The sequence below is a fragment of the Megalops cyprinoides genome, chromosome 1, assembly GCF_013368585.1.
Source record: "Megalops cyprinoides isolate fMegCyp1 chromosome 1, fMegCyp1.pri, whole genome shotgun sequence".
NCBI classification, from domain to species: Eukaryota; Metazoa; Chordata; class Actinopteri; order Elopiformes; family Megalopidae; genus Megalops; species Megalops cyprinoides.
This window is the reverse complement of record NC_050583.1, coordinates 60,861,780-60,877,032: the sequence shown is the minus strand read 5'-3', so window position 1 is coordinate 60,877,032 and position 15,253 is coordinate 60,861,780.

Below are 15,253 nucleotides of genomic sequence, written 5' to 3'. Positions count from 1 at the left end.
ATTTCAGAAAAAAAACTTTACTCTAAATATTATCATTGGTATGTGTATATTGCAATATTTCCCTGCCTTGTTGAGCCAATTAAAAATGACTACCAGTCCCTAATACTTCTGATTATAAAGAACAGCTTTGTTTTGTTTTAAATGTCTTGTGGTCTTTCAGAGCAAGAGTCTTTCTAAGCATTAACTGGAACCGATGCAAAAATCACAACCAAACAGATGTGACAGCTTTAAGACCCAGAAAGCCCCGAAACAAACCAATTTCTTCATTTGACAACAGCATAGAACGAGTTTGTTGAATCTTTTTAACAGCCCTAGGAGCCAAGCAAAGCAACACCAGCAATACAGGCAAAACTGTTGGCAGCTGACACAATGTATTACTCTGGTGCTTCTAGACCAAATGTAAACAGCTCAGATTGAAGTCTTTGGATTTCAGTGTCAGTCATACTACCCCAGTCCATACCACAAAAAGCTCCTGAGATGACAGATGACCAGAAAAATGTGATCTCATAGTGTCCATATACACTATTGTGTTTCAACACTATACTTTACATTGGTGATAAAGGAGCTGTCCTTAAAAAAACAGAACAGGGAAAAAGTGTTCTTATGTCATTATCTCCCTCATGAGAAGAAAAAAGGATAAAGTAACAGCTGTGAGAGTGACAATCTGTCAATCATTATCTAGGGTCTCTATTTTATCTTTCGCTGCCATGTTATTATGTTCAATGTCATCATTCTGCTGCTGCCCTCAACCATTCAAGTCCTCAGACACTGCAGTGAATTAACCACAATAATATAACAATTCACTGTGTAACTGACGTGTCATGAAAAATGTAACCACAAAAAGTATGATTCCCAAAGCAACAGCAACAGAAATAATAACATTTGCATAATGTTTGCATATTCACTGAAGTTACTGAAGACGTGTGTCTGACTTTCAGCGATGTCTCGGGTTTGTGCGAGTGTGATTTTTATCTCATTGTTTTGTCAATATAATGTAATGATAATGGCCCTGGGTGGGGCAGTGAGCTTTGGCTGAGGGAGGAGGGAAAGTGTTGGCAGGTTCTTTCTGGCATCTCTGGAAACCGCTATATAATGACATCACCCGCTGAGAGGGAAGCCCAGACACAGCTGTGGGTTCCACCTAATTATCAAAAAGATAGATGGGGTTTTGCCTCCTGCTCTGTCCATCTCCACCCCCACCAAGCCTGTCCCCAGTGCCCCAGCACGTGTCCTGGCCGCCTGATACATAGCCAGAGTTCCTCTTCAGGGACCCAGGGATCGTCGAGGCCTGTTTACTGAACTCTCGTTGGGATCCAAAAATAAGAACGCAGAAAATATCCCACGGAGATGAGAGGAGCTTGTGTGTTCCAGGAGACAGATCTCCTTAGAGATCAAGGAAAAAAAAACACTGCTCTGGACCCAAACAGCCATGACACCTGGCTTTGCCCTGTTTATTCCACTTTGTTTTTGTATGTTTTATCACTTTACACTGTGTCTACAAATTAAGTACTGGCAAAGTAACCATGGCACATTATTCACGTCCCCTTTGACAGTGTATCACTACAGTAAACGCACTAAAGAAACAGGTCATAAATGTCACGTTTGCCCACAATTATTATGTTAAGTCACTAAATATATAAAAATAACTCAACGGTACCTGCAACTGCCCTGTTAACCCTGTACAAATGTCACACAACACATAGACATACTCCTATGTAGTTGAGGTTGCTAAATTTGGTCTGTGTTTCAATGTATGCTGCCTGTCTACACTGAGTTGGGTTGACTTAGCTGAGTGCTATTGTGGCTATGCATAATGTCCAGTAACCTCCAGAGCTCTCCTGAGGGGATATCAGACAGACATATTATTAAGAGCATTTAATCAAAGTGACAGTGTTGGAAACACACTTCCTCTGTTCTGGCAGCTTTACCAATGAGGGTAGAGTCAAAGAATAATGTGTTCTGGGGCTTATATAAAGCAAAATCAGATTATCAACACTGAAAAAAAAAAATTGTGTCTGGTTTAAAACATTATTACTGTGCTAGAACAAGACACCTGACAGCCCCAACCTTTTTTTTTTTACAAAACCATTAAGAACAGGAGACCAACCAACGTGAATTTTCTCAAACAATGGCCAAACTTTTCTTTTTAGGCATACAGTAGTATGTGAAACACCCCTGTTTATCCACAGAGCTCAGGTCACAGAGGCAGGGAAGGCACTGCTTGAGGGAAGCAGCATCCTCTTCACTGCGCTATTAATAGAGCAGACAGACTCACCCGAGCGAGACAGACGGCTTTGAAATCCCTAACAAAAGAAGTGCTGTGTAACCATTCCCTTGTCTCCTTTATAGAAAGCGACACATTTTCGAGTGCTAGAAGCACAAAACCTCAGCACCCAGACCGCCTCTGCAATCAGACATATCAATGAGGGGTATCTGGAGTTCAGGCAGGTCCAGTGGAAGCAAGCGCTGTCAGTTTGCAGGATGGGTCTTTAGCACATATGTGCACAAATACACTCACACATATATGCACATTTTTATACATGTACATACACACACCTTTCCTCCTGTAATTTTTCTGATGTACTTGACTTGGTCTTGAGGAGAAGCCATTCGGTATGTTACAAAATACTAACATGCAAGGTTTCAAAAAAAAAAAAAAAAAAAAAAATTGGGAGAAATGTGGAAATTCTAACAAAATTGTTTTTTTTTTGTTTTTGGAAAAATATGAATGAAGACGAGTAAGCTGAAAAGAATACAACCTTGTAATTTGCTGGAAAAGATCACAGTATTCTAATCTCGGAGGCAATAATTATATTCTTTTTTTAACCAAATCTAAGGGTTAATTAAATGACCGCTCACCTGTCGGATAACATACTGTATGCCTATTACCTGTACAATTGATCTGCAAGGGAAAAAAAAGCCAGGCTCCTATAATCTTTGTGATGGAAGCAGATCTGAATTTCCCTCATCTGATTCACTGTTGCCTGATTCATTCCCGGTTTAACATGAATGAAAGAGGATAGAGTGAAAAGAGAAGGAAAGGTAGAGAGAAGATAAGAGACCAGGCTTGTCTGGTATCCTGTGTGAGGATAGCGTGTAAGCCAAGCCCCTCTTTCTCCATTGTGGCACCTCAGCTTCACTGTGAAGAATGCTATGGTCTAAGTGCTGAAAGAGAGGACCACTCATATGAGTCTCTGCTCATCTCTCCACATATAACTGGACTGGACCTGGACATCAAAGGAGACCATTAACACAGAACATTTCTCCCAACAAAAATAATCTGAGCCGAATATGATACAAATTGTTTTTTTTTTTCCCCAACACAATGCTATATAAAGTTTTACACTTTGGGTCAACTACACAGTATTTCATTCAGTTTACAATGGGTTTTGAGATGGGAAATGTACTTTCAGAAAGATAAAAATCTCATTTGAACTGCTGGATAGGTTGAAAGTTTGTACAACAACAGGTTGTGCTTCAGAAATGGGTTGTACTACAGAAAAAAAGGATTTCCGAATGCCATCTGGAAATGCATTGAAGCTGAACCCCATGTGATTATATTGGGACATACCAAAGAAAAAGTTGAAAAATAATCCACATTTCAACAAGCTAAAGTACGTGACAATCATCATGGTTCTTGCAAAATGTTTAATACGTTTCCCCTGGGAGATATGGTGGGGTATATCCTAGATACCACTAGAAGGGATGTCTGTTTCCTCAAAGGAGGTAGCTCATTAGGCAAGGAACTCCAACAGCGAGCAGCAAAGATCTCCAGGAGCTCTGAGGGAAATACTCCTGGGTTACAACAGAGATACTTAAGACAAGAGAGAATGCTTAATATCGCTTTCAGCCAAATTCCAAAAATCTCCACAAAGTTTTGAGAGACAAAGAGAATTTTCTTCAGAAATGTATTCAAAAGCAATGTCCCAGTCCCAGCCATCCACAGGAATCTTTTCAAAACATGATTTTTTGTAACCTGAAGGGCTGAAACACTATCTAGGCTAAAAAGGAAGAGCATACATTCTTTATTTCTACAATGGCAGAGGGCATTTATTTAATCTTCCAAAATAATTTTCCAATGAAAGATGCCCTGTTTAAACAAAAGCAATATTCTATGTCCAGGAAACATGCCATAAATATTATCTCAAGTCTCTTTTTATGTTGTATGCTATGTAAGTAGATGCATAATGCATAAATGCATCTTTCATGGAGCAATAGCTTTTCAATAGCCTTGACAATTAAGCCTCTTTGCCCGAGCAATTTGTTTTTACTGTTGCATAATTGCTATCCAGGGTGTTCATGTAAATGTTGAGACTGAAGGAAGAACTGGGCTGTTTAATCTCTATTCAGAGGAGATTCATTATTTTTGTTGGAGCTCCACAGGAAAACAGCCTCATGCTTTCAGATGTTTCCCGAAGCAGTGTTAAAGTTCAGCTCTGTCTAAAGAGACCGATCCTCGTTGGGGTTTACGTGAAAGGCAGTGAATTTGTTTCCGAGCTAAAAACACTGGGTAATGTTGAGACATCAGCACAACTGATGAGCTTCGTCGTTGTAGAATATCCCAAGAGTTACTCATAGCACACCTATGCTGGCAATCATGCCTGGATACCCTGGGAGATTAACAAAAGTAACAAAGATAATGCTCCATATTTTAAAATACTCTGGATTACAGCAGACACAACTTGTTTTCCATTCCTAACTGGAGACAGAGAAGATGACAAAGACCACAGAACAGCTGGGTTATTTCACCTGAAATGCCTTTGGGAAATTTGAGGACATCAGTCACTCTCACAAACATGCAAAATAAATAAACACCAGAAAATGCTGGCCTGGAAATACCAGCCTTGCATTTATTTAACAGCGCCGACGCCTGTCTAAGTCAAACCTTTGGAAATGAATGCCCAGGGTGACATGACCCTTCCAAAAAGCAGAAAAATGCTGAAATAAATAGAGTGGACGAAGCTGTCCCGGGCAGGAAAAGGAACATTTTAAAATGTGAGGCCTGATGCTGATCATAAGTGGCAGGACCTTCCTTCGAGTGCAGAAACACTTTCTAAAAACTGGACTGCGACAGAACACTGTAGCCTCTCTCTGGGGATAGATCAGAGTGATACGTGGGTGTTTGATGGAGCCCAATCTGCCGAATAAAGGTACTGACCTCAAAGGCGTAAAGAAACACGCTTCTCATCTCAGAGATCCTGCAGCACAATTAAAAAGAGCAGCTTTCAGATCTCTTCTTTTTGGCTTAAAAACATTGTTAACAACAGTTGGGTCCATCTGGATATTACTCTGCACAAAATTATCCTGCATTCTTTTGTTTTTAAATTCAGTTGCAAGTATTGCTGGGGATCCATGGAATCAGAAAGGTTTCTCACTGTGCCCTTAGAAAGGATAACCTTGGGCCCATTATTAATGATACTCTTTTCTATTTACAGATAGGGAGTATATCATAAAATGACAATATCACCTTCAGACGCCCCACCACTCCGGTCTTGTTGAAAGTGACATCACAGTGGTAGCACAGGGAATATTCTACACTCAAGTTTAAGCTGTTCCTTGCAATCGACAGTTCAACAGCTACATTTCTGAGGAGTATTTAAAAACATGTTTTTCATGCTATGATGTCAGTTTCTAATATTGTTTTTTTTATTTTATTCATTCATTTATTTATTTTTTTGTGAAATTCATTTTAATTGGTTGATTTAGTCTTATCATACCATCCATCCATTTCTTTGTGATCCATTTTGACTCTAGTCTGGGTAAGCATTATTTTATTGAGGACACAGCCTTACACAGGGTATAGGGTGACATATAAGGTGAGATAAACATGGCAAATAATAAGTCTTTCTCTGACAGAAACCATCAGAGAGGTTTGGGTCAAAGAAAAACTCTTTCACACTACTTTGCTGGCGACTTTAGAGGGCTAAGATGCCAGGGAGCTATGTATAATTGAAGATTATATTTCTGGTGATTAATAGTTCTTTTCAATTCAAGCTGTTAATAGTCTTACTGATAATAGAGGCACTGATTTGTAATGCTTTTCTAATTTGCACACCTGTGCTGACATTTCAGAGAGAGATATAAAGATTGCCAACAGAAGCATTTCACCGATGAAGCCAGTATGTTAAAATGTGTGATTAGTTTAGCCTCATCTCTATTAGAAGAAAAGGCAAATATTTTATGAATGTAGTTACTCTAACCTCTTTTATCTATGCAGCTCCATTTAAACTTCAGATATAAAATAATAGTGTAATCATCAATGAAAATATATGGTTAGGGGAATTAATAAAAACATGATTCCAGAATAATTTATTATTTAAAAAGAGCTGCCAAACATTAGCTGCAGTAAAAAAAAAAAAAAAAACTATTGCTTTTATGAGGCTTCCTAAAAGCAACAAGCTTATGAAAATGCTGTTTACACCCTTTACAGTTTCCTATCTAGAAAGCTGCCAAGTCATAATATAAGGAACGTGCTTAAAGGGATATTTCCACTCACTTACATCACTGTCTTACCACACTGACATGTTGCCATACATTTGTAAAAGAAGTCCATTTTTATTGACATGCTTATGCTGCACAGCTGTGAAATTCTGACATTTTAGCATCTGATCAATGTTTAGTAAGTAACTGTAGCAAATATGTGAAAATTACAAATCATTCTGTTGCTGTAAGTTAATGTACTATGCCCATAAAAGTAATTTTATTATGATTTGAGGTGGCCCATGTTGTGGTATGCAGCATGATCACTGAGGGAGCACCGATGCAGAGGCAGTGTGCCTAAACACTGCAGTGTAGTCTTTGCTGCAGTCCTGATATGATTTTCATAACACTTCACATTTGACGTGTTGGGAGGCAGAGAGAGCGTGTAAAAACCCCTCTCTGTAATGTGCCTCTGTGTCCTTCCAGGCGGCAGGAATATCAATTAGATGTGATGAGGGCCGCCGTTAATCGTTAGATAAATCTGCAGCGTGCGATGGAGTCGTAAAATAAAGCGCTCCCCGCGCCTCCCCGCTCTGAAGTCTCCGCATGCATAATGCACACACAGCAGGTGAACAGCGTGCTGCAGTGCCCGGCCCGACGCCTCCAAACCTGACACCGTTCTAACACGAACGAATACCTTACTGCACCCTCATCCCGGCTGCAGCTCCAAATACATTTTTTCCATCCTTCCCAACACTACACACAGGCACTGGAGTAATGATATACACATTTAAATCTGGGGTCACATACGTTACTGGCAATGTGAAAAATGCAAGCATGCATTTGAGAATATTCCAAAAAGCTATTCCGAAAAGATTCTTTGAGGCCAGGGGAAAAAAAATGTTCCTAGTCACAGCCGGAAAAAGACTGAGACATGTACACCCTCCTATTGATCCGATCCGGTTCTTGGGGTTTAAGACACATTATCCATTCAAGGACTTATTGTACACACGAGGGCGGAACCTCAGAATGTGGATGCACATATTAATGCCTGCCACCCGTGGAGGTTCATTAGCATGCTGCGGTGCGGTGGGGCGGGACTGATTTGAGCCGCGTGTGATTTTTTCACGCGTTGCACGCATGTCTTGGTGCAGTGGTCCGTCTGATTGCTGCACTGCCCTTCACGTCTGCTGACTCACCTTCTTCTTCAGTGCCCCCTGCCAGTCCACGTTTGCGCTTCACTCACTGCACCAAAATACTGATACTAATACTGTGGGAACGAAAAAGAGAAGCCTTGCATAGATTTCAAAATAAGTTATGTTTGAATGATGCTTCCACAAACACTGCTCAAACTCATAATGATCATATTGATTTGCGAAGGGAAAATCAATGGGAGAGAAAAAAAGAGAATCATTTCAAGAGGCTGGCATCCCCACCAGTAGCCTTGCTACTAAGCTGGAGTGACTGAGTCAAATACTGTGGGTCTGAGTCAAACAGCTGAGAAATATCTCTTTTTAACAATGAAGGTTGGCTCTGACAAACGCATTCAGTGTTCCCAGTACAAGTACAAAACCTCACTGATGCAAACCCCTTTTGTTGTGGAGGTTTATTGGAGGACAACAGGGATATCTACCTCAATGTCAGTATTATGTCCCCTCGCATCTGCGCAGCTAATGACCTGCAACAGTCAGTTAACGTTAAATAAACACGCTGTGGCGTCTCCCTATTGTGCAGGTTTACTTCTTTTCAGTGCTTTAGTCCACTTTTATCCCGTCAATCAGTTTTCTGCGCACTATTGCAATGAGGGGGTCACCTGGGGCGTGTCCCGGCCCCCCCCTGCAATGGCGCAGGGCTGCGGCAGCGGCGACGCCCCTGCGGGTGACTGACAATAGACCTGCCTTTCTTAATCCTGCGGCTTTGTGTTGAGACAGATTAGACCCAACAGGGAGGGCCCGCGTTGTTATACGGACAATCTGCGAGGGACAAAGCCTTTTTATTCAGCCAGGCTGTCAGGGCAAGAAACAAGGTAATTACAGATAATCATGCAAAATAGTTACTGACAAAAAGTTAATATTAATAGCATTGGTTCTGGCCTCTTGGGACGGGCGGCTGACGTCAGCGGTGAACAGGACGATTACGTTCAGACCAACGGAGTGAAATGGACTGTGGAAACAGGCCTCCCAGCCCCTGTCGCACGCTCATGTCATCATTCACTTCAAACCCCACCTGCAAGGGGCACTCAGCGGCGAGCAAATTAGACAACTTTAATACCTGGCTGCTGATAAAAATTCCCAATATTCACGTAAAGATAAAAAGGCGCAGGAGATACGGATGGAGCTTGTGAACATCAATCACTGGGAATAAAAAAGGAACTGCGCAGCCATACTAAAAGATGTAGCAGTTACAGTGCTGCACCGGTTGAAAGGGTGGGGTTATGTAAGATTCTGCAGTTGATGTGGCACGCACCAGTATACATAATTCAAGCCTTGAGAATGTTCATCCATTTCCCTCTCCAGTTCCGCAGCCTTGTTCTCTGTCAGCGTTTGAACATCCACTCCTTTTGCCGCACTACTGTGAAAGTAAAGACCCCGGAGGGAGAGGCCATTTTCTTTATTACAACCCGCCCACTCGCGCCGCTCTGACGCCTCTGTCCAAAATCAGGCCGGGAGGAACAATATCTTTGCAAGGAACAATTTGCATAGACTTTCTAATCTGCATGCCCCAAAACTGTGTGGCTAATGTTTACTTCAAATGATATGAGCGTACATATCTGAGGGAAACTATTTCATCTTCACTGTAGTCTCTTAAAATGTAAAACATGACAGACATACATGGCGTGACACCTTGATAAGCAGCTTTTCTGAATTTCAAGCCTGATAGAATACTGTTTATTACTTGCGCGTTTTAAGTGTATGAGTACACATTTTGATAGGGTAAAAAGACAGAGGGTGGTTACGAATTAATGACAGAACGAAATTCCATGAACCCTTCCACAGATGAGCCTCAAGAAAAAAAAAATTAGAGACTTTTCAGAGACCCACCTGACCAGCATCTTCCCCCATGAAGCTCTGAACCTGGAGTGACAGGTATTTGCCCAAGAAACGGTCCATAAATCTCCACCTGCCAAAAGATACGAATAATTTAATTTATTTAATAATTAAATTAAATTAATATAAGTAAATAGGCTGACAGTTTGTATCTGGGAATTAACACAATTATTTTGACACAGTGCACAGTGCACACAGATACAGTGCGCCAAGATCATCTCCATGAACACTCAGATGTTCCGTTCAAATAGTGCTGACACACTGTACAAAAGTCCAATGCCACCACATTTGTAACTGATGTGCTGACAGCATGAGAAACAGGCTGAAATTGAGTATTCATAGTACATACATAAACAGTTATTGATTTCTCACACCACACAGCATTTCATTATCTCAGTGCACTGGTAATTAAATAGGACAAATGCGTGTCTGGCACCCAGCCCTACATTCCATGGCCCTTGTAGACCGATTTAGGAAAGGCTGACTGGTAATGTTTGCTGTTAAAATATTTACAACCCACACTGGCATGCCAGCGGTGAGGATGATGGAGATTCTGTATTTCAGGTCCTGACAACTAGCAAATGGATCAATGTGCCCTGATGGGTGATTCTTTAAATGGAAGCGTTGGTGCTTGTGCTGTCAGTAAGTGGAGTGGTCAATAGTGGATGATCCATCACTGTAAGGGCAGGAAGGTCCTTGACCACAGAGCGGTTCCGGTGGCTTCAGTGGGCCTGGGACTCACCGCTACCAGAGGGAGGTGGCTGGTGTTACTGGTCTTTATAAATTGCCACCATTGCTCAGATGGCACACAGCTACATGTGTTAGCATCACAATGTGCACATCTTGGAATTAAAAGGAAAGGACCTTCCAGCTTGGGAAAGCAGTGGAAACGGTCTCCAGATTTCCATCACTTACCACTAGTTTACAGCCCTTATCTCATTAATACTCAATGTCAGAGTGTCTGTGTGGCCTCATTAACATTGACCTCACAGGCTGTGACAGCACACTGTCCATAATTGACAGGAAATGCAGATGAAATGACAATGACTCATGACATGACAAGGCCACTGTCAAAGCATGTAGCTGAGGGTCATAAATGAGCACACCGTATTATTTAATCATTTCACTTTTTTCTCCATTAATCAACTCCAATGCACGCAACTTTCTTAAAATCAAAGCAAAGGTAGAATGTAGTGTGAGCCTATGTTTAAAAACACAAGGTTTATTCAGCCTGTTTTTCCATTTAATTCTCTCTCCCAGCAACACCAGCACTTTGCACTTTGTTTTCTTGTAAGGCATCTATTTTCAATTCGTCTGCCATCTACACCTGTTCATTGCACTAGACTCATGTGTGAAATCATAATTGACTAATATCTAGTCAATATATTCACCTGAAGTGAGCTGCATTTAAATGAAGAAAAAAACGGAACCTCACAATCTGACCGCCCAATAAATCTTAGTTGTGTCACTGAGCCTTTTACAATAAAAAGGTGTGATTTATTCATTAACACTTTCGAGAGTGGCTTTCACCCTTTAATTTTCACGACTGAAATGCATTATTCATTTGGCTCTATGGACTCCAGCGCTGCCTGTCTTGCCACTTGCTGCTATGGCCATGCCAGAGTCTGAAACATTAATGAGTACTGTGCAAAAGAGAAGCTAAAGCCTTTTGATAGTAAACCTCAAGCACTGCATTAGTGCCATTTAGCTCTTCCTAGAGAGGACTTATCTCTCAGCCTGTGGTGAAGTGCTGTCTTCAAGCGGCTCAACCTAAGGACTCAGAAAGTGGCCAACTCTTTCAAACTTTTTTGTCCAATCAGTTTCAGAGCTGATCCACTTTTCATCCAATTAGCTGATCCAGGCTCTCTGAGGTCATGCCTTAGGAGCGTCACCAAGGGCAACAGTCGCTGTGAGTAACGGGAGGAGGAGGAGGAGGAGGAGGCCTGACCTTCTCGCTGTTCACAGATCCACTTCCCTCTGGGGACTCTTCCAATGACGGTTCAATGGCGCACTTCCTGTGTGTCTCGCCCACAGCTGCAGAATCTGGCCAAAAGCCCACAAGGGCAGAGTGTTTAACAGAACACAAATCCTGCAAGCACCTTTTCTGGGCACCGGCAGCGGCAAGATGACTGACTCTGAGCCACTGTGGCGGTATGAAAATCAATAGGTTCCCTGTGATGAATGAAGGGGCGACTGAAATGAAAACTCATTCAAGGGGATCCTTGAGAGTTTGGCGCTCCAGACAAGGGAGGCTGCATTAAGTGACTTATCCCACTCGGTCTCCCACAGGAGCCTCGCACCCACATCCACCCTGCCCCGCTCTCCACCGCCCTGACGCATTGGCACAGGTCATAGGCGCTCACACAGCATGGCTGCCCCAGCTCGACTCTGATAGTGCTCCAACCAAGTGGACTGCCCTTAGAAGAAAAAAAAAACACAGCAAGAGGAGGCCAGGAAATCAACTTAAGGCTCTAATCTGGGGATGGCAATCTCAACCTCAGACACGCAACGTGTTCCTGGTTCACAAACAGATCGCCTTCAACAATTCCAAGTACATCTTAAGGTTTCGCGTCAATACCCATGGTTTACTGCTAACCACATACCAAGGGCTAGAGCTACCTCACAATCAATCAGAATAAATAGCCATGGATAAATACTCAGCGACATGAAATACATGAGGATTTCACCAGAAATCACCATAAACAAGGGATTTATTATGAATTAAAAGGCATTTAATAGTGCTTAAAAATAAATCCAAGCACACGAATACATGACATAATGGATGGAAAGGCCTCACTGAACACCTGTAGGAATTAATTATGATACCACAATAACACATATTTCATCTTCTCCTGTATGTGCACCAATATATCATTCTATTGTAGTCATTCTGTGTCTGTTGAGTGAGATTGCATGTAATATTTTAATAACTATGAAGTGTTTTAAGAAACTGAAAGGCATAATTCCATGAGACAAAGGCTATTCCTATATGAATAACCTGCCTACTGACCAATCATTCATTTCAGTATATTTCAGTATTCATTTACAGTGCTCTCAATATTTACACACACCCCTGTTTGAATAAGAACAAATCTATACGTCACATAAAAGAGAAAATGTGACTCTTATGTTTACAATGAAATTAATCATTTGTGATAAATATCTCTGCAGTGCAACTGCAGTGAAAGTATAACATTATTTAACACTTTTAAGATGACAAACAAAAATATCCAATCCATCCCCTTTATTGTATTTCACTCAATGTGTCTGTATGGAACATAGAACACATTGAGATTCTAATGGTTAATTATGTACAGAATTCAGTATGAATTTAACTTGTAATTTATTTGTTATACTGTATGTTTAGACTTTTTTGGGCGCTGATATTCAATAATGGAAGCAGAGTGGCCTTGGTAAATTGCAAATACCTTTCCTGATTTAAAATATCCCACTAATGTGAAAAGAAGCAATGGAGAGGACAATGAGTATTAAATCCGAAAAATCCCTTATTTTGTAAAATACAGCTCATGTAATGATTGAAATATTATGAAATAATGGACATCTGGAATGTCTAACTCGTCAGGTACTGTATTTGTAGGTCTGTTGAACAGGCACTTAACACGAAAGGTTAACCACCTCACTGAATATTGAGGACTGGCTTTTCCATGTCTCTAACCTGAAGTAATTTATTCCTTATCTCTCAAGTCCTTTATCTTCTACTTTCAGCGCTTGCCAATCGCATTCTGGGGGTGCCCCAAGAATATATTAATCTGGTGTTTCAATACAGCGACTGAAGCATGAAACCCCATTAAACAGTGAATGTAGTTAAACAGAATCAAGAGCCGGCGAGTGCTTTTGAGAACACACTTTATTACCTAGCCATGTTCTCATCAGAGTACTATAATGATAACTCCACAGAGTTGAAAGGAAATTGGAGTTTTTTTTTTCTTGTCGTGCGCCATTTTTTTTGTAAATTGGTCTCGGTTTGCGAAAGCATGTGTGAACTGCTTCAGCTGAAGTCATTTTTCATGGGTCACACTCTGGGCATATATGTGACCCTTCCAGCTCTCCGTGCATTACAGCTTGTGGATTGATCGCAGATTTCTGCTCTGCGAAACCTGAATGCACCCGGCCCTTTACTACTTTCGATAATTGCCGGGCTGCACAATGCATCGGTCACGTCAGCTCCACATGTGCGTGAGTAACTGATGGAAATAAAGAGGGTGGCTGCAGAGGGGTTAACGCTGTGTTTTTAAAGCACCTTTATTACCACGGTTCGCCGTGGAAAAGAAACGCGCTTCTCTTCCAAGCACTTCGATCCGGTCGACAGAGTGAAAAATGCTAGCGGCATTTGACAGAGCTGCCGTTGGTGGACCTGCAAACCTCAGGGGAATACCGAAAACTAAGCTGCTGACTCTTAGGCTAAAAATGTATACCTGCCTGCAATGTTGGCTGCATTTTTGCACACCCCAATAGACAGGCAAAACCGTTATGACTCATGAGAGCACGGAAAATGGGGGTGACACGAAGATGGATTTTTTTCAGCTCCACTTTGCGGCTTGAATGACACGAGTCCAGGATCCCAGACACCCTATTTTCATGTTCATACTCAGAGTCTCTCTGATTAAAACCAGTTTTGCTCTCCAGATGATGGCTGCCTCCCTAAGCACCCCCTCCCCCTTTAAGCAGTACACACTTTGTATGACATTTTGGTGATGTCACTGAGTAGTCACCCAGTCACCCAAGATACGGTATTCACATTACTGACAATGCAATTCTTACTGCATTTGCATCTGCTTGCAAATGGTTCAAACAGAGGGTTTCTTCAAAGGTCCCTGCAGTATTTTGCTTAATTACAGTTCAAGGCCAGTTACCATTAACTGTACTGGTGATTTGCATTCGTTCATGTCCGTGTTATACCTATGAAAAACAGAGTTGCTGGTTGTCATTGGTGGACCGCTCACTCAAAACCTGCACTTCTACATTCTCACCCAAAGGGGGGGCAGTTTAAGGCATAATAAGCCCCCTCCTTTCCATGGTTCAGTCCTGGAGTAGTGAGTCAGCAGATAAGCAATGGGTTGGGTCAATGCTGCAGCAATGTACTGCTATGCGCATGGTTAAAAAGGTAAAAAAGGCAATATGGTCAGCACTGTCTCTAGAGCACGCAACACAATTACATCTGGGCACTTCTGAATAATGCAGAGCCATACTCTCCGTAGATCACAGGGACCTGTGCCCCCCCTTGACAGCCATTATCAGGCTTGACTGAACAAAGGCACCAGCATCTCCCCTAAGCGCCCAGGGCACTTTGGATAAGAGCAGCCGAACTGAACAGTGTGAACTCTTCCATTTTCACCATGCAGTCAGGAGGATGGGTGGGTTAAGCTGGGGCTGCAAGATACAGGAAGGTCATGGTTGGCACATCACAGCCATAAGCCTCTCCGTTCATTGGCACTTTATTAAAGTGAGGGGTGGTGGTTTGCTGATTGGTGTGTACTCTGGTGAGATTGCGCTAGCTCTCGGATAACACCCTCTACCATTTGACACGTCTCTATTGCACCGTTATATCTTCCCTATCACTGGGAACCCAAGATATCTGGTCCGAGGATGGACCCAGGGAGGGGGTGAGGACCTGGCATTTAAGTGTATAAGTTCCATTCCATTACAGTTCACACTGTCGGTTTATTTTTCTGTAGTCTGTAGTTACGTTCCACACACGTTTTTCGGTATAAGTGCTGTAAGGCCCAAATGCTGAGGTTGAAGGATGATGCAGGTGCACGTTCACA